We start from the raw sequence: 27,027 nt of genomic DNA, 5'->3' as shown, positions 1-27,027 counted from the left end.
TTTCCGATCTTTAATCGAAAACAGACACATACACAACAGATTTTCAAACAGTGACCGACAGACTCGAACAATTAGAACTAATACAGGATTCCGATGTCGTCAAAGCTGACGTTAAAAAACTGAACGAAACTACACGTAAATTGCAAAAACAGATTAATACCTCTGACACTAAAACCGATGATCAGGTAAAAATACTGACTGAAAAATATGATGAATTGGCCAGTCGTAATGATGTTATCGAAAGTACTAATGACAATAAATCAGACGATACTGCACCGATTTCGTTTAACCAAACACCTGAATTCCAAAATTTACAGCAGACAATTAATGAGATAGATTCATCTAATAACACCTTACGTAGAAAATTGTCATGTTTACAGCAAGAGGTAACAGAGGTGAAAAGTATTTCAGTCAATAACACATCACAGCAGACGCCACTTTGTGAACATTTTTCAGACTCACGCAGCCGCATATAATTTGAGTAATCTACAGAGAGTACGGGACTTAGATTCCGAACAGACACAGACAAATAGATTCTCTTACAATCATGAACCTGTTCCGTCATACAGAGACGATAATTTCGATTATAAACATTTCCTATCAGTAAGAAAATTTAAAGTGTTTAAAAATGACAGAACACAGATTCACCCACTGGATTGGTTATAACAGTTTAGCTTTGCTTTTCCACCGACTTGGCCTGTAACGCACAAACTTGAATTTATTTGCAGTTTTTTTGAAGGCGAACCGGCAACTCGTATGAGGCCGATCGCGAGACAATGCTACACGGTAGAAGAATTTCAAAATGCTTTTCTGTCAGCGTACTGGTCGAAGATGACACAGCGCGGAATTAAAGATCAACTTATTAGTTTGCCAAATTATGAGAACTCCAATTTTCCCAGTGTGACGCAATTTTTTGAGCATATGGTACAACAAAACCAGTATTTAAGTGAACCTTACAGTGAATCTACACTCATTCAATTATGTGTTTCTAAATTGCCACGATCATTACGTGTGTCTCTTTTAACGGGTCAGCAAAAAGAAAATATTTCGGCATTCAGGGATCTGCTGCAGCTTTTAGAAGTGCAGCAATCAGACTATTCCTTCGTAAACAAAAATTTTTCATATAACAACCAAGGCCAACAAACGTACAGTAATTACGATCAGCCACGTAATTTCAATAGTAAAAGTAACAGACGCTTTAGGAACGACAACTACCAGAACGTTAATAACAGGCAAAATTTTAATTATCGGTATCACCAAAATTTTCAGCAACAGGAACATTTTAGTAACAATAGGGGTTTTTCACAACAACAGCAACAAAACCAGCCGGTTAGCATACCTAACCAACAATGTAATTCACAAGGTCAACCTAACTTTAATGTTTCGCCGCGTGAACGTATAGTCCCAGGTACAACAAATAGTAACGTACGGCAGCAAAGAAACAACTACGTACAGAAAACACAATACTTCAATTCCTATGGCAATGCACCGTATAGGAATGACTATCATGACAGACGTAAAAACGATGAGCACAATTATCAACGTACGTATAATAACAGTCGGTCTTACGAACAGCAAAATCATCCGCAAGAACATATTCTCATGAATGAACCCGACAGTAGGTATCATCCAGAGCGTAATACGTCTGGAAAAAGTAATAGAACAGTTCAAATAATAGAAATGCCACAACATCCTCCAGAAAATAATAACACGTCAGAATAGAATCTGACTAGATACTGTACAGATCGCTTCTTCCAGTAACACAAGCACTACTTTAGACACGCAGAATGTTGTTCACAAAAATGTTATTACTTTTGACGATATCAGAGACACTCTTTTGCAGGAAAGACCAGTTGTTCAGAAAACCATTTCACACCCTGTCATCGAAATTAAAATTGGTTCATCGAAATTTTCAGCAGTAATCGATTCCGGATCACCTATGTCAGTTATAAAAGAGGAAACTTTCAACTAGTGTAACAAAGAGAATACCTATCCTACATTACCATTAGGCAAAACGAAAGTAAAAGGAGCAGTATCGAGTAAAGGAGAAGACGTTAAATTACAGACGCATTTATCATTTTGTATTGCAGGTCACACATTTCACTCAAATTTTTGGATTGTTCCTTTATTGACAACAGACGTTATTTTAGGTAATAATTTTCTGGTACAACACGACGCAGTTATTGATTTTCAAAATTCCTATTTAATGTTGAAGGATGAAAATGTGCAATTGGCTTTAGAATTTCAGCATTCTTTATCTGCGGAAGAACAAACAATTAATCGTACAGAGGTCATTTCCGCAACACGTAACATAGACTATAATTCCACATTGTTCACTGATACGTAAGTACATAACTATAATACTCCAGACGAAGCTGACTACGACGTAATGCAGATGACTTCTGATAAAGTTAAACAAAGTAGTGCAAATACAGACGACGAACGCACGCAACTACACAAAATTCTTTTACAGCAAGCTCCAGTTTTTGACAACATTCCTGGTACTATGTCCGGCTTTATGTATGAATTTCAAGTCAAACAGCACGACACATTTAAAGCCAAACATTATCCCATTCCGTATATACATAGAGAACAGGTTAAGAAAGAATTGCAGGATATGCTTGACCAAGGAATTATTGAACCAGCAGTTAGTCCGTACATAAACCCGCTACATATTGTTAAGAAAAAAGATGGCTCACTTCGCCTCGTACTTGATTCACGTCACATCAATGACATTATTATTAATGAAACAGATCGACCACAGACATTAGAGGAACTGCCACAGAAATTTCACGGTACTGCTATTTATTCTACATTAGATTTGAAATCGGGATTTTGGCAAATTCAACTTCATCCGAATTGCAGAAAGTATACAGCTTTTCTCTGTTTTGGCGACTGTTATCAATTTTGCAAATTACCATTCGGTTTGACTATTTCTTCTGCAGCTTTTATTCGCGGTTTGAACACGATACTTCCGACAGAACTTAAAGACAGAATCACGAAGTACGTAGACGACATTCTTATCGCAGAAGCTAACTGGTCTGAACACAATATGATTCTTGAACGTCTGTTAGAAACTTTTCATGCACAAGGACTTAAAGTTAATCTTAGTAAATCGCACTTTGGCAAAACTTCTATAAAATTTCTTGGACACCTAATTTCAGCAGAAGGCATTGCGCCTGATCCGGAAAAACTTCAAGCTCTACGTGACATTACTGTTCCTACGACGAAGAAACAATTACGCAGCTTTTTGGGATTAATTAACTTTTTTCGTAAATTTATTCATCACTCTGCTTTAGACACATCTAGATTATGCCAATTAACAGGTAAAAACAGTATTTGGTCTTGGGATAAGCAAGCACATTCTGAATTTATGAACCTGAAACATGCTCTGTTGAATGCGCCACTTTTATTGCACCCAGACCTTACCAGAAAATTTTCCGTTGCCACCGATAGTTCTAACACCGCTTTAGGCGTACATATTTTTCAGGAAATTGAAGAAGATGGCTCTACAGTAATCAAAAACATCGCATTTGCAAGCCGCATTTTGTCGCCTGCTGAACGAAATTATTCCGTTACAGAGCTGGAAACATTATGTGTTGTATGGGCTTTTACAAGATTTCGGCACTTTCTTTATGGCAAACATACCACCGTATACACAGATCACAGACCGATACAATTTTTACTTTCGGCGAAATTTACTCACGACAGATTAAGCAGATGGAAACTTTACTTGCAGGAATTTAATTTTACAATTGTTCACATTCCCGGCACACAAAATGTTATAGCAGACGCACTATTCCGTTCTCTCAGCAACAATCAGCAAGACGTCGTAACCAACTTCTGCAAAGCATATTTCAGCGTGATGTACATCCAACAAGTTGCATTTGAAAATTTTATTTCATCGTCATTACAGGACATAGCACAAGAGCAAAGTAAAGACAACGTATGGAAAGAAATTAAACACCTTTGGCAAGATAAGAATAATGTTACGATTAGAAACCACTACACTGTACGCAATGACATTCTGTTTCACCGCTCTCATCCAGACAGCAACAATTGGTTATTATGCATTCCTGACGAACTGGTTAACAAATTAATATGGTATACCCATTTAAGTTACGCACATTACGGAGCCAGAAAATGTTTTCTTATACTGAGACAGAACTGTTATTTTACCAACATGGAAAAACGTATACGACGAGTTTTAGCGTCATGTAAAATATGCCAGAAAGCTAAATCAGACACGACTTCACATATTCCTCCATTATATCCCATTGTACCTGTTAAATTAAGACACATGACCGCTGTAGACATTTTTGGTCCGATTCCCAGAACTAACAGAGGTTTTTGCTACATCTTTGTCGCTGTTGAACTCACTTCGAAATTTGTTACTTTCACTCCGTTACGCAAAGCTACTGCTAAAACTGTTTCGAAAGCATTTGTAAAACATTTTCTATTTCATGTAGGGCATGTGTTGAAAGTAATTTCCGATAATGGATCACAATTTCGTTCTGCTATATGGACACGCATGTTACGAGCTAGAAACATTTCTCCGATTTATATATCCAAGTACCATGCTTCTTCGAACCCTTGTGAACGATTAATGAGAGAAATTGGTAAACTGTGTAGAATATACTGCCACAAAAGACAATATGCTCTGAGCACTATGGGACTTAACATCTGAAGTTATTAGTCCCATAGAACTTAGAACTACTTAAATCTAACTAACCTAAGGACATCACACACATTCATGTCCGAGGCAGGATTCGAACCTGCGACCGTAGCGGTCGTGCGGTTCCAGAGTGAAGCGCCCAGAACCGCTTGGCCACCCAGGCCGACTTTTCCTCTCAAAACAATAACAATATTTTTGATATTTCATTCTGTATTAGTTCACTAACTGAGGTTTATTCCTTCTTGCTACACTGGATCAGTCAGTACATGGACGGTTAATGCTGTTTGTGGATGGCGCTGCAGTTGTCGTCCGACGATGTCCGATATGTGCTCTATTGAAGACAGATCTGGTGATCGATCAGGCCAAGACAACACGTCAACACAATGTAGAACATGTTGCGTTACAACAGCGGCACGTGGGCGAGAGTTATCCTGCTGGAAAACAACCCCTGGAATGCCGTTCATGAATGGCAGTACAACAGGTCGAAATCACCAGATTAACGTACAGTTCTGCACTCAGGGTTCGTGTGATAACTAAGAGAGTGCTCCTGCTGTCAAACGAAGTCACACCTCAGAACATATCTCCAGAAGTAGCTCTAGTGTATCTAGCACGCAGACAGGTTGGGTGAAGATCCTCAACTACCCTCCTTGTAACCAACACACGGCGATCACTGACACCGACGCACAACGAGCTGTCTCCGTAAAACGCAATAGACCTCCACTCTGCCGTCCAATGAGCTTTCGCTTGACACCACTGAAGTAGCAAATGGCGATGGTTTGGAGCCAGTGGAATGCACGCTAAAGAGCATCTGGCTCGGAACTGCCCTTGAAATAACCGATTTGTAATAGGCCGCTGTGTCACTATGGTGCCAACTGTTGCTCAGATTGTTGCTACAGATACGGTACGTTGTGACAGACACACATAGGGAACACGATGGTCTTGCTTGTTGGTAGTGGCATGTGGCCGCCCGAAACCCGGCCTTCTTAAGATCATAGATCATAGATTCTCCTGAATACCGTTGCCAGCAATCATGTACAGTAGATAGGTTGTTGCCAAGTCCTTCTGCAATATCGCAGAAAGAAAATACAGCTTCTGGTAGCCCTATTGCGTGACCTTGTTAAAACTCAGTGAGGTGTTGCCAATGGAGTCTTTGTCACCTTGAAGGCACACTTGACTAACATCAACTCATCACGTCCAATCTCAAAGGTAACAAACGCTCACGATTGTTACAGCATGTATTGAAGGCAAATATCATTTTTATCCTCATAGTGGCGTTACTAGCGTCACACTTATGCGACAGGCACGAAATCCGAATAGATATCATCTTTGAGATGAAGAAACACGCCTACCAACTTCCGTTTATGTCGCACAAATTCTTCATGGTGCTGCCATTTTTTTCCGTCAGTCGACTATTCTGCACTAGATGTACAGTTTGTTTCAGATAATTACGTTTACAAGTCTAATACAACAATTTTTATAGTCTACACTTCTAAAGCTTACGACTTTAGAGCTACAGAAATTATGTGAGTATAGCAGATTTGTTGACAGTTCTCTCTTCTATTAAAACTGAAAGTGACACATAAGATTGTTATGAAGTACGTAATACAACTCTTTATAAGGGATCTTCTGAAGCCGGCCGCTGTGACAGAGCGGTTCTAGGTGCTTCAGTCCGGAACCGCTCTGCTGCCACGGTCGCAGGTTCGAATCCTGTCTCGGGCATGGATGTGTGCGATGTCCTTAGGTTAGTTAGGTTTAAGTAGGTCTAAGTCTAGGGGACTGATGACCTCAGATGTTAAGTCCCATAGTGCTTAGAGCCATTTGAATTTGGTCTGAACAAAGTATAATTTTGATTGGAAATTACATTTTTCTTGATCATCAATAGAATTTTTATTAAAATCTCGTTATTCCACATTTTGAGATATCCCCATCAACAGATCTTTCGTGTAAACATACAATATCAAAAATAAAATTTACAGACACATATTTCAATAACACAGTTAAGCTGCCAAACGTACCTGACAAAAATTATATACAGTACTACGTTACGATCTATTATACTCCGTCTGACCGGCAGTGCACAACCTGAGTTTCATTTCTTGTCTTATCTTGTATGCTTATCTCGTAGATGTGATGATGGGGATATCCCGAAATGCGTAATGGTGAGATGCCTTTTTTTTTTTTTAATTGTGGTGGTGACCAAGACCAGTGTATATCCGTTCAATGTTAAAGGCGGTCGTGGCTCTAAATTAGTTAAGACTGCTATTCTACGATGTGTATAGTATATTCTTGTTAATGCTTGTTAATTCTGATCCATTTACTCTTCCTCATAAGGTTTTTGCATCTTCTTTCGTTTATTCCGTAGGTGAAATTCCCATTTCTGTTTAATTCATTTCCTTTACACGTTATTTCTTTCTGCAAATGATGAACAAAGATTAATGTCTTGCATTTAAATCATATGCCCATTAAATAATGACTGGTTTATAGTAACATAATTTGAGGATACAGCATTCCATGACAGAAAACGTAATATGTCAAAGACATTGACAGTGTTCAGAGGCAAAAATGTACATAGAATATCACAATGCAGCAACAAAAAATGTAAAACAGTCACGATCTTGAGATGTCATAGGGCAAAAAATGTCAAAGTCAACTGGTGTTTGCTATATCTTAATTATTTCACAGTGCATACAAACAAAACATGAAAACAATCGTACATACATTAAAAAAAAGAAATTGTGCACGGTCTGATGTGTAACGACAAGAAAAGCGACCTGCTAACCTTACCTTGCCAGGCACTTGCCAAGAAAAAATACGATAATCATCAATAAGTAGTCATGTGAGTATAATTGCATAAGTAGTCATAAAATGTGTAAATGCGCATCATAGCATGTTAAATCATAAAGTCTCTTCATTCAATAAAGGGTTTAATGTTAACGACATGGTGGTTGCCTTTACTTTTTCTGGTTCTTAGAGTTTCGACGTGTACAACATTGGGGTGAGGAATGCTGCGAATCCGATATGGACCTGCGTATAGAAGTTCAAATTTACTGCACTTACCTTTTACTCTGCTGCATAAATAGCGTGTACGTACTAATATCTTCTGTCCAATGTGAAAGTCTCGGCGTGTACAAACCTGTTTTTGCTGTCTTCTCCGGCGCTCTGCGGCACGTTTGATGTTGTTCAGCGCAATGTCAATTATTTCGTGGTGTCGTAATCGACGAGATGTAGGAAAATTTACTAATTCTGTAATTTTGTTTGGTGGTTCAACGTTTTTCAGTATAACAGACGGAGATAGCATAGTGGATTCATTTGGAATGGAATTAATTACATCTTGGAATGAGAGGAAACGAGTATTCACTCAAATTTTGCTAAATAACCTGAATTTTAAAACAAAGATATTAATACATTTATGTCACCTTAGTATGTAGTTACAGATTAGGGGACTTTCGTAATGTGCCTCTGAATCAGCTGTAGAGAGACAGCTACGTTTGGTGTTGTCAAGGATTTGTCGAACAATGAAAAGACAGTCGCTTTATATACCAGCGCGATTTAAGTATCAGAAACGCAGAACGTTCAGCTTTAAGCGTATATCAAAGAAAATAGTTACTTGCAATCTTAACGCAACCATGTCAGCTGACTTTAGTTATTTGAGCAGTGAGTTTATAGCTCTTCGGAGGTATTCCGATTGAGTCTTACGCCACTGCAAGTAATTTTATTTACGTTGGCGTTTGAGAAATAACGTAAGCATATTTAGTGCCTTATTATCTGGATGTACAATTATAATTTTTATATAGTCACTTACACCTTATTTATAACTATGTACTGCTCTGAACAATTCGTGTGAGCTTTTTTTATTTTTTTTTTTTAAATATTGAGCACCGAATTTTGAAGTCTGTTGAGCTACCTTTTATGAAGTAAATATAACGGTGCACAAAACAGCTCATTGTCTAGACCAAACTGAACAAAAATAAAATAGTTTTTAGCAGAATCAGGAATCTAAGCGTACTGTACAGAGTCTACACCTGACAGAGAGTTATAAACTCTGTTGAGCAGAATTGTCTGACGTGATGGGTGAATTAGAAACTAGCACGAGCTATACACATTACTGGAGATTTCAAAAATTCTATCAGTGTACATACTACGAACCTTGCTTTCCGCCATTCTAACTCACAAGAACAACATAAGACAACACATTCGCATCATGACTCACAACATTAACTCGATAGTTTACTTTTGCAGTAAAAAGGTTCCGCGTTATTACTGTGACGGACTTCCACTTCACGTTACGTAATAAGAATTAACGAGGCAGTTAATATTTAATGCATCAATTACATATATTGTGTACGCTATTCCACTGATAAAAATAACAAATAAGAATTTCCCGAGGGACTTTGAACTGTGTTTTTAAAACGAATAATTAACAACCTCAATTTTCCTGATTACTTGCACGTTGATTTACTGCTGGAAAGCTAATCTTACCTGAAATATGTATCAGATAGTGAATATGTTTTGTTTTCCTGCATTTAAATAATGGTCTGTGTGTTAACAATTACATTATAATGCTCTTCAATGTTGAGTTTATTTAACTGTTACTCGTCTGTCAAATATTTCATAAAATTCGATCCGTTTTTTCAGACGATACGTCAGTGCCAGTTCTGTGATTGAGTAGATCTAGCTCTCTCATAAGCTGCACGTCCCGATGATGCTAAGTCTCGCCTCGTTACAAAGGAAAGGATCACTTGTACGAGTATTTGGATTCGGTGGAGAGGCTCTATGAACCACACTCTTTGATACATCTGCATCTCCAGTAAACTTACAGGTGATACTGTAACAGGCGCAGAATATGAGCATGCAATCTGTGTTTAGCAGGAATTTAATATCTCTCACTTGGGGCACATGTAAGGCTTTCCACGGACACGATGTTCAGCTTGCAGATGTAATCGGACATTTCCGGAGTGTATACCTGGTATCATATAGGCCGTATCCTGACTATTACTACACATCAAATGGGTTATCGTGGGACACAATGCTCAAAACGACACCAGTAAAACTGTGGTTTTTAACCGATGTCGATGTGTTTTCATTTGAGCGTGGAATCTGTGAAGGACTTTGCCAACGAATTCTTAGACACAACAACGCAAAAATTACGAACTGATGAACTGTGTAACTCAGTTGATTCAAGTTAAATTCTGTTTTCAGATAGCAAGAATTTATATGGATTCACCACGCAACAATTTATATTTATTGGAGGGTTTCGATAGCTCAATCGTGCTGAAACCGATGGAATGGATTTCTCACCCGTGGCGTAAAAATCGTACAGCATTACTCTAATGTAACTATAAATTCTGCCAAAGCGGATATTTCGTTCCTGAATACGACATTTATCAATAGACAAAGATAGGATTTCACTGTGACTGCAAAACGTCGTCCTCTAAGGACTATAGTCCTCAGATTTGTTGACAATGAGACTTAAACAGCTTGCAGCATGTTCTTTTAGTTATGAGCTTATTATTTTTATTGCTACGTAGATACTTACTTGGGATATTTTATAGATTTTACAATGATTCTTTGTTTCGTTTATTTATCTTTTGATATCGAAGATGGCAACTGGCTGATCGAAACTGATTATGGTGTTGTGAAATTTTCACGTGACTGTGCGGTAAAATATAAAAAAATAAAAAAAACTTAAGCCTTTCACTTAGTCTCCAACGTAGTATGTCACTTTTTTCCAAAACGTTGTCTGTTTTTCTTCCAAAACTCGTATGAAGAATCACTACAATGGCAGTGTTGTAGCTAACTGTGTGTCCTTTGAATTGGAGATACTGTAAGTGCAGCACTACTTGCAGTCTGCAGTGTTGAGAATGTCATAGTAGGATAACCCATTCTCACAGAAACATTATTTTCTACACCACGTAAGATTAATTAGTCTGTTAAAACAGAACTGTTATGGATATGTTGTCAGTAGAGAATTACAAGCATGCTCTATGCTGATTTTTCGGCCGTTGTCTCTAATATGTTGACAAGAGTGGTAAATTAGTCTTAAGGCCCTGGACTCTCATTCGAGAGAATATGGTTCAGATTCCTGTGCAGCCATCCAGATTTACGAATGTCGCTGTTTCCCTAAATGTTAAGGTAAATCCTGGGAATTCCTTTATAAAGAGTACCATCTATTTATCCTCCCCCCCCCCCCCCTCCCAAAAAAATCAATGTTTATGCTCTGTCTGACGCAGTACCCAGCCTATACGTTATACAACAACAATAGAGACCCAAGGGCACCCGTATTCGTTTCACCCACGACTCCAAAAGTAACTAACATAGCAAACAGTTAGTGTTGTGGGCATCATATCTAATGTTACGACGTGATACAAGTGGATATGACGCAGCGACGTGAAAAGATTAATGTGTTACCATGTGCCCAATGTGTACTTTCAAAAATGTAGCGCAAAATACTTTCCTCGGTTGGATATTTACATCACGCGGCATGTACGAACTGTCTCTGTTACATTTCTGTCGTTCTCCATGATACCATTCCCACAAATCAAAACATGCTACAGGGTGGATAATCAAACGATACGTTCGCATGCGTTCTGATTGTATCACAACGCAAGTAATGAAGTTATCGCTCAGTCAGAACTTAAAAACATAGAATACTGAAGGAGGTTTGCTCAACTGACTCCACTGCCCCAACCCACCGCCGCCCCCTCCACTTCATCTCAACAACCATGATGAAGTCATTACGTGGCCTCTATAAACAACATGGTTATACTCTGTCGCTTACCATGCAATTCCTTGATGACGTCGGCACGCGTTTTGTCCGCCTAGACAGTGAGACGACAAAAGTCATGGTATACCTCCTAATATCGTGTCGGACATCCTCCTGCCCGTTGTTGTGCAGCGACTCAACGTGGCATAGACTGAACAAGTCGTTGGAAGTCCACTGCAGAAATGTTAACCCATGCTGCCTCAACAGTCGTCCATCATCTTGAAAGTGTCGCCGATGCAGGATCTTATGCACGAACTGACCTCTCGATTATATCCCATAAATGTTCGATGGGATTTAGTCGGCCGATATGGATCGCCAAATCATTTGCTCGAACTGTCGAGAATGTTCTTCAAGCCAATTGCGAATAATTGTGACCTGGTGACATGCAGCATTTTCATTCGTAAAAATTCTATCGTTGTATGGGTACATGCATTCCACGAATGGCTGCAGATGGTTTCGAAGTAGCAGAACACAACCATTTCCAGTCAATGATCGGTTCATACCACTAAAACACAGTCCACATCATTACGGAGCCACCACCACCACCTTGCACAGCGCCTTGTTGACAACCTGGACGCATGTCTTCGTGGGGTCTGCGCGACACTCGAACACAACCATCAGCTCTTACCGACTAAAATCGGGACTCACTGATCAGTCTATGGTTTTCAAAGCGTCTAGGGTCCAGCCGATATGGTCACGAGCCCATGAGAGGCTCTGCAGAAGATGTTGTGTTAGTAAAGGTACTCCCATCGGTCGTCTGCTGCTATTGTCCATTAACGCCAGATTTCCTCTCATTGTCCTAACTGGTACATTCATCATACGTCAAAATTGATTTATGTTGTTATTTCACGAATTGTAGCTTGTCTAATAGCACTGGAAACTCTACGTAAACTCCGCTGCTCTCGGCCGTTAAGTAAAGTCCGTCGTTCACTGAGTTGTCGATGTTGCGAGGTAATGCCTGAAACTGGGTATTTTCGGCACTCTCTTTACACTGTGCATATCAGAATATTGAATTACCTAATGATTTCCGGAATGAAACATCCCATGCTTCCAAAAATGGTTCAAATGGCTCTGACCACTATGGGACTCGACATCTGAGGCCATCAGTGCCCTAGACTTAGAACTAATCTAAGGACATAACACACATCCATGCCCCAGGCAGGATTCGAACCTGCGACCGTAGCAGCAGCGCGGTTCCGGAATGAAGTGCCAACAACCGCTCGGCTACAGCGGCTGGCCCCACGCGTCCAGCTCCAACTACCATACCACGTTCAAAGTCTCTTAATTCCCGTCGTGCGGCCATAAGCACGTCGGAAATGTTTTCACGTGAATCACCTAAGTGCAAATGACAGCTCCGTCAGTACGCTGCCATTTCGTACCACGTGTAAGCTATAATACCGCCATTTATGTATGTGCATATCGCTATCCGACGACTTTCATTATCTCAGTGTAATCTATAATGACTTACACAAGCAATAATTAGTATCAATAAAGGATGTGACAATTGTAACAAAAGCTAAGTATGCAGTATGTGAATTACAGAACAAACTGAAAATCCGTCAGAAGCCCTGTAAATCCGTCCTTATCTATCCTGATTTACTGGAGGCATCGAAATATTTGGAATACCGATCCCAACATTGTGACTTACCTTAATCATATTTTATTCGCTACAGTGAAGTCATTTTTATGGTGCTAAGATTCTGGAAGATTCGTTGCCGTCAACTAAAGTGAAATACAGTAAAGAACCACAAAAACAGACTCGAGAATTTTCATTCCCAGGTGCTCACTGGAGAGAAAAACTTGAAATTTCAAAAAGTAGAAAACATTTAGTTTTGTATCTCACTTTACAGCTGTCACAAGATACGACGAGAAAATCCGATGACTAATAACAACACATAAAATGCCCTTGAAAAATGTAAACGATAAGAGATACGAGCTGGCGTCACCTCACGTGGAACGCAGTTTTCACAAGGGTGATACGAGAATCAATTCAATGATAAGGCTTTTATAGGTAAACAACGTGACGTGCCAAGATAAAAGATGCATTAAAACTAGTGATACTATCATGGTTTAAACAATACTTAATACGAAACTCTCTTATTTTTCATAACGATGTATAACTTAGAAGATGTAAAGAATTTGTAAGAATTATCATTCACTCAACTTCTGGCTCTTCATTTTCTTCTTCTTTTGTCAGCGGTAGATTCAACAATACTTCGTTCTTTATGTTTTATTTGATCCACATTGGAATTGGTTTGCTACTTTTATTCTTTCTGCTGACTGCTATTGCTGCAAAGCACGCTAATTAACAAAGTTATTAGCGGAAAAATTAAATTTTAATGATAATCTTCAGTAGATTCAAAATGGTATTACGGCACTCTGCTTCGCTGTTGTCCAGCTGTAATTACGGATTCAGAAGACAAAGTGCAAAGGAATGTAACAACGTGGTAGGATTCTTATAACGTTAAAATATAGACCAGCAACGCGAAAATTATAGCAATAATAGCAAAATGTTTACAGATGACTAAAATATGGTTAATTTAGAGATAATACAATAGGTAACTTCATTTAAATCTTGGTTGGCAATATACAGTATCTGTTAATACACTCCTGGAAATTGAAATAAGAACACCGTGAATTCATTGTCCCAGGAAGGGGAAACTTTATTGACACATTCCTGGGGTCAGATACATCACATGATCACACTGACAGAACCACAGGCACATAGACACAGGCAACAGAGCATGCACAATGTCGGCACTAGTACAGTGTATATCCACCTTTCGCAGCATTGCAGGCTGCTATTCTCCCATGGAGACGACCGTAGAGATGCTGGATGTAGTCCTGTGGAACGGCTTGCCATGCCATTTCCACCTGGCGCCTCAGTTGGACCAGCGTTCGTGCTGGACGAGCAGACCGCGTGAGACGACGCTTCATCCAGTCCCAAACATGCTCAATGGGGGACAGATCCGGAGATCTTGCTGGCCAGGGTAGTTGACTTACACCTTCTAGAGCACGTTGGGTGGCAAGGGATACATGCAGACGTGCATTGTCCTGTTGGAACAGCAAGTTCCCTTGCCGGTCTAGGAATGTTAGAACGATGGGTTCGATGACGGTTTGGATGTACCGTGCACTATTCAGTGTCCCCTCGACGATCACCAGTGGTGTACGGCCAGTGTAGGAGATCGCTCCCCACACCATGATGCCGGGTGTTGGCCCTGTGTGCCTCGGTCGTATGCAGTCCTGATTGTGGCGCTCACCTGCACGGCGCCAAACACGCATACGACCATCATTGGCACCAAGGCAGAAGCGACTCTCATCGCTGAAGACGACACGTCTCCATTCGTCCCTCCATTCACGCCTGTCGTGACACCACTGGAGGTGGGCTGCACGATGTTGGGGCGTGAGCGGAAGACGGCCTAACGGTGTGCGGGACCGTAGCCCAGCTTCATGGAGACGGTTGCGAATGGTCCTCGCCGATACCCCAGGAGCAACAGTGTCCCTGATTTGCTGGGAAGTGGCGGTGCGGTCCCCTACGGCACTGCGTAGGATCCTACGGTCTTGGCGTGCATCCGTGCATCGCTGCGGTCCGGTCCCAGGTCGACGGGCACGTGCACCTTCCGCCGACCACTGGCGACAACATCGATGTACTGTGGAGACCTCACGCCCCACGTGTTGAGCAATTCGGCGGTACGTCCACCAGGCCTCCCGCATGCCCACTATACGCCCTCGCTCAAAGTCCGTCAACTGCACATACGGTTCACGTCCACGCTGTCGTGGCATGCTACCAGTGTTAAAGACTGCGATGGAGCTCCGTATGCCACGGCAAACTGGCTGACACTGACGGCGGCGGTGCACAAATGCTGCGCAGCTAGCGCTATTCGACGGCCAACACCGCGGTTCCTGGTGTGTCCGCTGTGCCGTGCGTGTGATCATTGCTTGTACAGCCCTCTCGCAGTGTCCGGAGCAAGTATGGTGGGTCTGACACACCGGTGTCAATGTGTTCTTTTTTCCATTTCCAGGAGTGTATATCTACATATGAGGCTGAAAAAATTCAACAAACAATGGAAGCATTAACAGGTACTATTGGAAAATATACCTGTATGAGAAAAGACCTTAAAATCAGAATGTACAAAATCGGTGTTAAACCTTTTTGTCAGATACGTACCATGTCAATTTCAATAGAAAACAGGAAATTCATGGCTTTCTGTGGAAAAACCCAAAAAGAACATAAACAACAGTAGAATACAGGCTCATAGAGCAAATAGATGGATGTAAATTTGTTGGACCATGCTAATGTACAGAGGAGATCTAGATCAAAAAGACAAAACTGAGAAGTTGAGCAGCCTAGAGGGTACCATTAGAAGATCTCTGCAAAATAAAATAAGAACAGTAATTTAAATTAAATCTTATGAAGTGAGCGGGTCTCAACATTGCTGCAAGGAAGTGAATTTTGAGTAATGAGTAAATCATAAAATAGTATTGTAGGCCAACGAGATGAAACTTCTCAGGAACATAGCAGCATACAGAAAGTTAGACGATAAAAGAATTATAGATGTTAGGAAGAAATTGATAATATTTTATATAAGCCAAAAGGATGAAGAGAATACGAAAAAATGGATGTCCATCTGCTGCGAATGAAAGAGTTAAGATTAGCACTACATTTTTGGTACTATATACCATATGCTAAAAGATGCATTGGAAGACCAAATCTATCTAGAAAAGGCCGAGCAAGATGTAACGCATGACAACAGAAAAAGAAAAGGATCTATCCTGTTTTATGGAAGCGGGACGTAAATATTAAACCATCATAACAAGAGAAGAACGAAAGTAATATAAATGAGATTTTGCAGCAGACCAGGGGTGTGCCTTTACGAGATAAAATCACAAGTGATGATATCGATAATGAACTTAATATTAATAAAATGACTGATGAAGTAAACAACTAGCGAATGGAATGGTTCTCACATTTGTAATGGGTGAATTCGGACCATCACCCTTGAGATGAATACTTTCCTGAACCCAGAGGCAGATTATACGTCTGCTGACTGCAAGCAAGATGGAATCAACTACTCCATTGGTTCGGGACAAGATTTTCTTATCCAGTTTTATTTGGAAAAAGAAAAAGTACAATGTGCACAAAAAATCTGACGCTCGCCATCGCTGAAGTTCACAACGGTGGTTTTCAGTTCTACGCTACCATACTGCTATTTCTAAATTTCTTCTGTAGTTCGTTTGCCATTATCACCTCCCTCTGGGTGGATAAGAAATCCACGCTGAAGTATCAGTAGGTTTCCCGTGAAACAGCAGGCTGAAGCATTTCAGTTTCTTAAATTCCACTATGGTAAATTCACCTGTCTACATCTACAAAATATGAAGAAAGCATACAGCTGGACACTAAAGAACCCGATCTCTTAGAAATGAAGCCGTGCAGCAAAATAACTTCACCACAGTTTAAAGATATGATCAAAGCTTTGTAAACAGAAATATAAGGCTCACAGACGAACAACGAAATTCAGTGGTGCCAATTCCTTAAGTACCATCGGAAGCATCAACGAAAATAAGGGACTGATGACCACAGCAGTTAAGTCCCATAGTGTTCAGAGCCATTTGAACCATTTTTCTCCCTCTACGATTTTTACCCTCCACGCTGCTCTCCAATACTAAATTTGTGATCGCTTGATGCCTCAGAACATGTCCTACCAACCGGTCCCTTCTTCTTGTCAAGTGGTGCCAAAAACTCCTCCCCAATTCTGTTCAATACCTCCTCATTAGTTATGTGATCTACCCATCAGCATTCTTCTGGAGCACCACATTTCGAAAGCTTCTATTCTCTTCTTGTCCAAACTATTTATCGTCCATGTTCACTTCCATACATGGCTACACTCCATACAAATACTTTCAGAAATAACTTCCTGACACTTAAATCTATACTCGATGGTAACAAATTTCTCTTCTTCAGAAACGTTTTCCTTGCCATTGCCAGTCTACATTTTATATCCGCTCTACTTCGACCATCATCAGTTATTTTGCTCCACAAATAGCAAAACTCCTTTACTACTTTAAGTGTCTCATTTCCTAGTCTACTTCCCTCAGCATCACCCGACTTAATTCGACTACATTCCATTATCCTCGTTTTGCTTTTGTTGATGTTCATCTTATATCCTCCTTTCAAGACACTGTCCATTCCGTTCAACTGCTCTTCCAAGTCCTTTGCTGTCTCTGACACTCAGCAGAACTAAATTAAGTCTCTTGTAGATCCTTTGTGACTGTGAAGCTACCAAGGGTCACGGTGAAACACAGAGAAGCTGCTCTGTAAGGTGTACAACTGTTCCCACTGGGTATTTGCCGCTACGCTTCCATTTCGCAACGTGCGACACGGTCGAGGAAACACCTTGTCGCAGCACAAAGGCAGGAGTGCGCTGTGCGCTATCGCGGCCACTTGGGTAATTCCACCTACCGGCTGGCTCTCGTGCATCGATAAGCAGTAAGCGAGCGCTATATATGGGCGGCGGACGAGACGCAGAGCACACTAGCTGAGACCCGCAGCCCGACTGACGCTCAGCTGCTCACGCCGCCAGAATGCTCGTGGGAACCGCTTGCCGCTACATCGCCGGCCGCGCCGCCGTGCAGACCGTCTACTGGAGGGCGGGCTCCAAGGTGGGCGACTCGCCCAAGCTCGTCAAGACGGGCAAGGTGCTCACCTTCGGGGAGAAGATGCCTGCCTCTCTTCAGGAGTCGCTCAACAAGCTGGGAGGCGCTGCTGCTAAGGTATGGCCACGCCAGGTTGTTTGTCTCCAGCATTGTACACGTATACACTATCTGGTCAAAAGTATGCGGATACTCACTAGTGGACATTAATATGGGGAGCATGCAGCCTTCGCCTTTGCAAAAGCTTTACTGGGGACACTTTCAGTGAGGTGTGTGAATGGCAGCCCATTATTCCTCGTGAGCTCCAACCACAGAAGGTAGTATATTGGACACTGGAGGAGGACCATTCAAATCCGCGACCTTGTTTTCCCTAAATCGCGTCAGCCGAATTCTGGGTTGGTTTCTTTAAAAGGGTTCGGTCGACTTCGCTCCGAGTTTATGCCTTGTCTTTAACAACCCCAGTGTCGACGGGACGTTACACCAAAATCTTTCTTCCTTTCCTTCCTTTTACTGACAATGGTCTTCTTTGACTTTTCTTTTTAGCACGATTTCATATCGTATTTTATCTGTTCGATAAAATTTAACACTATATTTGAAAAACTTACAGGTAACTCGTACCCATTTCAGTATCTGCTATCGTTCATGAAGAAAACTTCCCTCTCCTATAAGAGTATAAGTCACTTCGTCTTTTCGTAGTTCATCCTTAAGCCATCTTCCGTGTCAAATGTGCTGTACAGGCCTCTCAGCTAGTCATCCGAGGCTTCCTTACACCCGTTCTAAGAGACTTAGTCCTGCAGGAACTTAGGTGTAGATAGATGTTAGGTGTAGATATCTTTTTCCCTTGCACTTTTATTCCTCTACCGAAATTTTATTTTGTTTTCGTCATTGGTGCTCAAAGCGAAAATCCTACCTGACCACGAGCTTACCTTTGATACTCCAATACCGTCTTGGGTTTAAAAAAAATGGGTAACACATTCCTACATGAGGTATTACGGGTTAAAACTAGAAGAAAAGTCCTATAATTATATGCATGGAAACAAGTATTTGTTGAGATATGGGCCATCTTACTTGTGACGGGTATTGTGTAGTATTCGGTAGGTAGGAGTCAGAAGAAATGACATAATGAACTATCTCAATAAGTACGTGTAGGCAGATGCAAATCTTCGAGGAATCATAGGGGTAAGGTATCAGGATCACTATAGTATTAATAAATGGGCAGAAATTGTATCTGACAGATTTATAGGGACATACACTTTACCAAAGAGATTAACAGGTGCTGTGTATCATCGATCTCTGCGCTATTGGAGAACGTTACCCTCGCAGAAAGACAACGACTGTGGTTTATGCCCTACGGTGCATTTTATACAGTCCTTGCGACGGTACCTCATTGCAACGATTCACGGGTGGTGATGTAGTCGAGGATGTCCGGTCCGGTAGCATGGCCTCCCCGTTCACCGGATATGAATCTGTCGAATTTATAGGTTTGGGGACATTTAGAGGCTCTATTGTATGCCCAACCCATCGACAATGTGCAGACATTAAGGAGCCTGTGGCCAATGCATATCACGCAGTTCGAATGGAACCTTTGTATTTGGAAGACTCACTGTGAAGAAGGTTGAATGATGTTTCAAGATGTGTGGCAACCACACACGGCACTGCCTGTGGGTCTGCTTCTACGTACGAGATGAGAGCCCCGTATTAGTTTTTGCACGTTTAATAATTGGAAATTTTCTTCCAGTTTTGACCAATACCGCTACCTGTAAGAATATGTGTCACATTTTTAAACACCCTATATTACTCCCATTTGTGTTTCGTTGATTGTTCTCTATATCTGGACTTCAGCGATACTAGTCATAAAAATGCTATGATGGTGATTGACAGTGTTAAGGATTTTTGTAAGCTAAGTTCAACAACGCAAAGAAATAAATGTCCCTGTGTACGAGTATAAGTGAATATCGCTTTATTAATTTATGTGTCCTTATAAATCGAATTTTTAACCTGAGACTGGGGTTAGATTGCAATGATGGAGTACGGCCTGTCTCGGCGTATTATTAAGTGAAAATGACATAATACTACGGAATCAGATTTGGAGATTTAATGACAGGCAGCTTCGCTTTGAGTCAGATTTAGGAACGTGTCTGGATAGCTAAGACGTTTCAGTATAGGTTGTCGAAAGAGTTGCAGTTCGAGTCTCGGTCAAGCACACGATTTGAGTCTGTCGGCAAGATCCAGAGCCTAGTACGTTATAGCTGATTTCTTTTGCATATTAACATGTAAATTGCTCGGACTTGGCCATAATTATTCCGTGCTTAAATCTGGTCAAGAAAGAAACAGCAGAAGTTGGAGATACCAAATGTCCTAGCCTCTGACTACCAGTCTTCGTCTGCATATCTGTAGACGTTCTAGATAAATGTAGAAAAACACCACGACGATTATATAAAAAGACTGCTGTTGTTCCCAACTCTGCGCATCCCCGATTTCTACCTCTAATGTCCTTGCTGACGAGCAGGCACTAGAGAAACACACAAGGTTCTCTAACTATTAGGCTGAAAAATATGCAAATGGTAAAGTACTTTGAAAGTAACTATCGAAAATGAATTTTTTTATTGAGATGAACAGCTTACACTCTATAAAAGCACCGTAAGATCATAGCAGCAGTTCCGGGTGACGATTCTCGCAGCATGCGTTGCAATGTCATAAAAGTCATATAAAACTTTCACATACTTGCTGAAATATCACTGCTGTCCATTGTATAATGAGACTGGAAGCTGGGACACAATTAACCAGTTTCTGGATTTACATACATCAGTTTCCTGTAACCCCGCAGGAAAAGCTCCAGCGTTATTCATCACAATCAACTGTTTATTGTCTCTCAGAAGTGTAGTGGATGTACGGCTATTCCATTTTACTAACCTACATGTTAATTTGGTACAAGAGTCACTTTTTGCCACCGCGGTATGGCACTTAAACAAAACAAAACATCCTTGCGATCGGACGACGCCAACTGTTAGACAATGAGCGGTGTCTTCGCTTCGCGTTTGCACTCTGCTGCACTGTGATGTGAAAACCCTAGATGTTTCATAGCCTGGAGCAGTGAATATCTTTTAGCACGAACACCGACAAAATGATATTTCGTGGTTATCAAGGCTTACATCACGACTGACACGACTCTTTTTTTGTCTTTGCAGAACGCGTAAGCGTCGTGTCCGAGACGGAACGGGTGTGCGTGGAGTCCGGGGCTAAAAGCACGTCACTGTCCACCTACGCTGCCTCCGACGCTCCAGCACATCCGACGCCACCACGGACGCTGTGCCATGCGCTGATTTTTATGCAGTGCACTGTCGCCGACAATATACTGATGTACTTGTGGACCCCTTATCCATGAGAAATAAATACTCTTGAACGACATTTGTACAGCATTAATATAGCCTTTTCGTTCTTACCCTTTCTATTACCCGCCTATACGAAATACAGAGAGCATTGTATGACGGTACGATAGTCTTATATACTTAGAGTTGATTACAGCACAAGCAAAAGTGGCTTAATGTTGCTTTTGCGCCACTAGAATTATCCAACAGATCCAGTATTCCTGGGCCATCGTCTTGTTATCTTATCATAAAATGAAACGATAGAGCTCTGAGTGTATGTCGTAACGTGTCATACAACTAAAGAGCTGGTAGCGGATGGCTTGAGATGACAGATGACAGCCTTATCATTACCTTGAAGAACATGTTAATAGTAATCACTGCAAACAAAATCTCCGCTGGAGATGAAAGTACACCACTCGAAACCTCCAAGAAATGGATCAGGTTTTATCACAATGGCTGACAGTTGTCATTAGAATTCTGTGATCCACTCTTGAGATTTGGTACCTAAGTGGTAAATTGCGCAGTATTGTGTCACTTTCAGACATAGAAAATTTGACTTCGCAATTGTAATTATTATTGACAGTAGATTACACAGTTCGTATTTTAGATTAATGAAGTTAAAGGTAAGAAATTCGACGTCTTTTTACAAGGCAGCTTTATCGGACATACACGTCCTGATCAAGAAATCCATTCTAATGTGCACCTTCACGATAATTATAAGTGCTTTGTTCACTTTCCAAATCAAGGGGTGTCACTTCTACGGAGATTTTTGTCATTTATTGTTGCACACTATGTATACTATTAATATTTATGCTCAATTTATACCGTTTTATACCACTTACTACTTCGGTTGTATCTCTATCAATGTGCGAGTATATACACTGCGCAACAGAATTAAGGGATCATTTTTTCGAAACCTCATAAATTCTTCCATTGCATCGTATAAATTGAAAATTTGGCTCAAAGGTGGCTAGACTTTCCTCTGTAATGGTGCAAAAGTGTGGCACCCTGCGACGCCCCCTCTACTTCAGTGGTGCTTCAAGATCACTTTACAAAATTTAAGCACTAAATAAGATTGGTGGCTGCTCTAGCACCTGAGGATTAGGCAATCCCTTCGACAACCTTCGCCGTGATTTCAACGCTGGGTGTAACGGTTCAGACTTCCATCGCAGAGGCGTCAAAAAGGGGAGAAATGTGTGTAAGGAGGGTCTGACACGTCCACAGTGACGTCGGGCAGAACTGCGGCGAAATATGGTGCCAGTATGAAATCATTACCTCACCTTAGAGCTCATATAAACTTCTTAGCTGCGGCCTTTCTTTCACTTGTCTCGATTCCATGCTTTTTGAAGCATCGCCGAACCCGACGATGGCTTCGCAGGGTGCCACGCTTTTGCACCCTTACAGAGAAACGTTGTAGGTATCTTTGAGCCAAACTTCAAACTTTTTCAAATTTTAGAAAAAGTTATCCTTTAATTTTGTTATACAATTTGTAATGTAGTTTATTAATCGTGCTATTATGAGGGATGAGCGATACTCGCTGACAGAGAAAAAGGGGGAGGAGGACATCCTGACCGCACTCACGAGGTAAATATTTAATGAGGCTGGCAACAGACAACGACTTACATAATACCGCATAACACCCCGGTCTAGTGCTACAGTTATACATTTTTTAACTGTGATCGTGACCAACCTGTATTCACGGAGCCAGGGTCGAATTCAGCAACAGATTAATAAACCTGAACGGAGATTTGATAAGGATTCATAAAAATATTAGTCGTAGCTTTCTAATGATCTCCACATGGAATTTATTGAAAAATAAAGGAGTTGTCCTCGTTAAACATAAGGTACACACAAATTAGCAAATGAAAGTGTCCCCTATAGTTGAGAGAAAAAGAATTAACTTTCATATAAAGTATGGCTCTTTTTTTATAAGCGTGTGATCATAAGGGTTATATAGACTCATAAAGGTCAATTCTATTCATTAAGCAACGTGATAGGTGCCTACACACTACGTGATGGACATATGACTGAACATGAGTGCACCACAAGAAACTAAGTTAAATATTAGAAAGGAATAAAAATTAACATTGCATGTAGACTCAGAATAGTTGTATTTTGTTCAACAAGCAACATTTCAGTGGCTGATGCGGTATGTGATGTGCATGTGACTTAATATGTGTGAACTACAAAAGCTAATTTCAGATTTTATTAATGGACGAAAATTGTCTATTCATTCAGGTATTAGACTCAGAAATTTGAGTTGTATTCGTTAAACAACATTGCAGGTGCCTACCCACTATCTGACTGGCATATGACTGAACATGAGTGAACACCGAAAACGAAGTTAAATTGCAAACTTTCGAACTTAATAAAAATTGGTCATACATGCAGGTATTAGATAGACTTAGAAAGTTGAGTTCTATTCATTGAGAAACATTACAGATGTATATGCACTGTCTGATGGGCACGTGACTGAATTTGAATAAATCTAATGACAAGGAAAGACTAGAACACTACACTCAAAATTAAGTAATCATGGAATTTTACACACAACATTAAATAATTGAAACAGTTATTAATGACTTAAGCTCATCTGACATGATCCCTACACTGCCCAGATGGGAGTGAGGTCGAGACGAAGGAACATCTTTCTAAACTTGTAGAAATAAGGCATACTTTTTATAAAATATATTAATTACGCTGCCAGTTTCGACACTACTTTGGTATCATCTTCAGTCCTCAATGCAAACTGAATGGTGATATCCAACCCTCGGTGTATCAAGACAGGTACCATGTATATTCAACGGTCTCACGGATTTCTTCAGCATGGAGTGCACACATCGTGTAAATAAAAAGTACTGCTGTTGATATCCCTTAGTTCTACAAGTTTATGGCCAGCCACAGTACCACATCCACTTCATTGATAGAACATCTAAAACAGCTTTCTTAGTTCCCTAACTCACGAAAATATTGACTATCGATGGCTTATTAAGCACACTTATGAACTTTCCTTGAGGTTATTTTAGATGATAGCAGAGAATTTACTTTGAAAACTATGTAAAAAAGCACATCTCTCTGTGTAATCAGAAGGATGTGGCCACTTGGTCTGAACACAAAGCATTTCCGCGAAAATTAGAAGAACTCGCATAAAAGCAATGTCGTGTTCATTTGAACTACTAGAACCTCTAATAAGATCCTAGAACTGAAAGAGAAAATGTTAATTAGAACACTAACTCCCTTACCAACATTCTTAAATCTTCACCATACCCACTGGAGAGTCAATTGCAAGTGTATTTTCTTTACCCAATGATCACCCAGGGAGTGTCTTTCAAAACTGTCTGCCGTTAGCTTGCCCGCTTAAAGCTGTCAAACTAGCGGGACCATCCTGAGCATGGCATCTGTCATGCTGCTACAGTTAATATCTCCGTACACGTGTTAGTATTCAAAAGATTGGTAGACCTGAGTTAGCGGACTATAAATGTTGTCGCCCACAAGAAAATACGTTTAACTTAAATTATTGTGATTTAGATTCGCATACAGGATTAGGATGAAGGGTATAAGGCTGATATTCTTTATACACAGATAAAAATAAAGAAAAGAAACTCTTTTCCTTCCTCGAGGTTATCTGCTGTCATAAATAGGTAGTGAGAGCTAGAGACAAAACAACAACAAGATTAACAGATCATTCACTGAGTTGTTAAGTTATCCCTTTCTATAAGCTGGATGGAACGTGTGGCATATTATTAGTACGTTTAGTTCTAATCATGCCACTGAAGGCGTAGATAAAGTTCTGTAGTTTGTATATAACCCAAACATTGATGGTAACATATTCACAAAACATTGGAGGCTATGAGGACCATGCTGTCAAGCCCCGAATAGCCCTCTGCCATTCGAGTCACAGAGATTGGTCGTCGTACAGTCTGGAAGAAGAAAATAGAACGTTTTGAAAGTGGTGCTATAGAAGAATCCTGAAGATTGGGTGGGCAGATACAGTTATTAATGGCAAGGTGCCAAATCGAAATGTGAAAAAAAGAAATGTGTGTCACAACTCGAAGAAAAGAACGAGTCGATTGGTATAACACATCCTGAGGCATCAAGGAAGCCTTAATTTGATAATGAAAACTGTGAGGATAAGACCAAGGGATGAAAACAGTGAGCAGTTTCACATGCAAGTAGATTGCTGTTATCATTCGAGGTCAGAGATCGGTGATTTTCTATCCCAAGAGGATGACTCTCTATAGTATGTTATAATCTAGCACTGAATTATCGAGATATTTACTGTATTGTGGTTTACCTATCTGCTGTTAAACTCCGAGCTGCCACTAGAGACCTGTATCGTATACAAATTGATGACCTTGGCGGATTTCCCCAATTCTGCTCAGCGATGTGGCGAAGTGGTAAGTAAATGGGCTCGCATTGGTTCAAATCTCTGTGTGGTAGTCCTTAAGCGACTTAAAGCAAATTACAGGGTGGTTCGGTTTCATAAGGTCACGGCAGCTCTCCTTCCCCATCCATTTCGAATCTGGGTATAGGCTTCCTCGCGACCTTGACGTCGACTGGATGTTAATCCATAATCTTTCTTCATCTTTCAACTTTTATATTTGGTTCGTTCAAAAAATTTAAAAGTGGTTGTGTGCTCTATTTCTGCAGTGTGGATGTTTTGATACGGGTTAACTGAACATTGAAGTTGCGAGCGCAGTACGTAATTAAAAACATCTGGGGTTAATATGAGGCCTGATATGGCCGCACTTTGAAGCTAAGCTGGACGACATGGACGTTATTTTAATCAAATACTGAAGCTGTTATCACGTCAACTGCTTGTTTGTCTAGACCTGTGCAAGTTATTAACGGTATAGGAGATGTTGTTACAACCGCTAGTCAGATCAACTATATTTCTGTGACCTCAGAAACGTAATACGTTACTTCTTAAAGTTGGAGTCCTTTGTTTGGAAAATATGAGCCAATAATTTGACTGCCCATATCATCGAGTTATTGACTGTGATCAGGGTATTGCAAAAATACACTAATCATGGCAACGCTTTATGAGGACAGTAACACTGGAAAGAATCCAATACCCTGTTCTGAAGTTCAGAAAAATTTCATCACGTAAGACTCTGGACAGGAAAATGAATTTGCTGAATTACGTGTTTTGGTAGAATGAATACCTTAGGAATTGTATTCTAAATGTGGATATCCAAGTAACAGCGAATAGTGACTCCATGAATAAAATGGTGGCATATAACTCAGTAAAGCTTGGGCGCAGCTTTGTAAATTTTAAAATGGGTGCAGCGAGCTCAATACGAAAGTATGAAATTCGATGACGTTGTGATGACATCATCGACGTTATCATGGCCGCTAGTCGGAGACTGTGTAAGAAGTATAACTGCCACAACACGTACGATGTCAGTTCAGAATGGCAGTGAAGTATTCTAACGAAAATTCGTGTGTTTCATACCACTAGAGTTTCAAGAATTTTGTATTAATTCCTCTCGCCTTTGACTTCATTTGTGAACTTTGAAGCAATAATTAATTTTAGAATGGCGATAGATTTTCCTATCGTGGGACTGCCA

General features: G+C 40.5%; 1 long non-coding RNA gene across 2 annotated transcripts in view; it reads left to right on the top strand.

Annotated features, from left to right (window-relative positions):
• Positions 1–21,487, top strand: part of LOC126458681 (uncharacterized) — a 70,066-nt gene extending 48,579 nt beyond the window's left edge. For both annotated transcript variants that reach the window (XR_007585685.1, XR_007585680.1), the window contains exon 3: positions 21,278–21,487. This is a non-coding gene — a long non-coding RNA (uncharacterized LOC126458681). The remainder of the gene's footprint in view (positions 1–21,277) is intronic.
• Positions 21,488–27,027: the final 5,540 nt, after the last annotated feature.

This window comes from Schistocerca serialis, chromosome 1 (assembly GCF_023864345.2).
Source record: "Schistocerca serialis cubense isolate TAMUIC-IGC-003099 chromosome 1, iqSchSeri2.2, whole genome shotgun sequence".
NCBI lineage: Eukaryota > Metazoa > Arthropoda > Insecta > Orthoptera > Acrididae > Schistocerca > Schistocerca serialis.
Note: the sequence above shows the minus strand (reverse complement) of the source record. Positions and strands in the feature narration are given on the sequence as shown.